The 1766-nt window shown below is 36.6% G+C and overlaps 1 pseudogene; it reads right to left on the bottom strand.

Moving 5' to 3' along the window:
- Nucleotides 1–1212: 1212 nt before the first annotated feature.
- On the bottom strand, nucleotides 1213–1442 carry LOC109730617 (small nuclear ribonucleoprotein G pseudogene; annotated as a pseudogene).
- Nucleotides 1443–1766: the final 324 nt, after the last annotated feature.

The raw sequence follows: 1766 nt of genomic DNA, 5'->3' as shown, positions 1-1766 counted from the left end.
ACAAAAGAAACAAAAACAAAAAACAGTAAATTAGACAACCCTTTAAAAATTTAGTAAAAAGAGGGAGAGAAAAAACTACACTAGCATGTTTGAGGATCTTGATGAAGGGTTTGGATCATAATCCCAAAAGACACAATCTCAAATGCCATAATCCCAAATGTTGAAATCCCAAAAGATCAAATCCCTAAAGTCTAAAATCCCTAATATCTAAAATCCCCCAAATCACAATGACAATATAGTTGCATCTTGTTAGAGGGAACTATTACCTAATTATTGTCTTTATTAGGAAATTAAGTATGGTTTAGATGACTGAAGTTACAAAGCTGGGTGCACACAATTACCAACCAAAGTGACCTGTGTTCATACATTTCCCTTTCTGACCTATTTCTTTATGAGTTTTTATGCTTGCAAAAAAATGTTATTATTGACTATTTTGTAGTGTAAAGTTGCCTATGAAGTATTCCGTAGTTTTTGTTTCTCAAATAAATCTCCTTTTAAAACTGTAAATAAATGCATTTAAAATAATTTTTAAAATTATTTTTTCCAGAATTATATTTTTGGGATTTTGATCTTTTGGGACTTCCACATTTGGGATTATGGTACTCAGGATTGTATCTTTTGGGATTATGATTGGCTCCCTTTGATGAAATGGAATGATTTTTGAAGGAACATGTAAGTTACCAGGCCAGGCATGGTAATCCTGGCACTGTGGGAGGCCAAGGTGGGAGGATTGCTTGAGGTCAGGAGTTCAAGACCAGCCTGAGCAAGAGTGAGACCCCCGCCTCCACCCCCATCTCTACTAAAAGTAGAGAAAAATATTAGCCGAGCATGGTAGCACTCACTTGTAGTCCCAGCTACTTGGAAGACTGAAGTCCAGGAGTTTGAGGTTGCTGTGAGCTAAGCTGACACCATGGTGTTCTAGCCCAGGCAACAGAGCAAAACTCTGTCTCAAAAAAATAAAAAATAATAAAAGTAAAAGGAACATGTAACTTACCAAAATGAACTCAATAGGAAGTAGAAAAACTGATTACATGACTCATTCATTTTTTTCTTGACTATTAAAAAACTTTATTTAACAAAAAGTTTAATATGAAAATGTACATTACCCAATTTTAACATCATAGTGTAATAATAATTTTTAAATTATTTTAAATTATTTAAAATAGGCCCTTTGGAGAGGGGACATGGATTTCTCTGCTGAATGGCCATTATTTATACTTGTTCCAAGGCTTCTAACGTGATGATACTATTTCTTCATATTACCACCATTCCAATATTGTTCTGTTGCCCACTAGTTGCCATTCCACACATTGATCTATCATAAGATTCATAAAGGGATAAAATCCCCACAATATTCCTGGGACACATCTGCTGCCAGTTAATTTCAATGATGACTTCTTGTCCATAAATTTTTTCAACTCAGGAGGGTGAGCTTTGCTCATGGTATCTATTCTGCTGGATCAGAGATGACTCTACATTACTCATTATTAAAGACATTTTAAAAGTTATGAAAGAAAACTTCTAGTCACAGTGTTTGGATGGTTTACTGGATGACTCTTGGGCACTGCTTGGAATCCTCTTGGCCTCAGCTCTTTTTTCAGCCACAACTATGGCTACCAGTTCCGCTCTGGCTTTGGACAGTATCCAACAGGTGTAATCCAATGGCACCTTGCCCCTGGGCTTCTCTGACACCCCTCAGTGTAGGATCCTTGGAACCCCATCTGCTCAACCAAGGTAAGGAGTAGTTAATGTCCTTTGGGGCAACC

The sequence above is a fragment of the Microcebus murinus genome, chromosome 3 (assembly GCF_040939455.1).
Source record: "Microcebus murinus isolate Inina chromosome 3, M.murinus_Inina_mat1.0, whole genome shotgun sequence".
Classification (NCBI taxonomy): domain Eukaryota; kingdom Metazoa; phylum Chordata; class Mammalia; order Primates; family Cheirogaleidae; genus Microcebus; species Microcebus murinus.
This window is presented reverse-complemented; position numbering and strand designations above follow the sequence as displayed.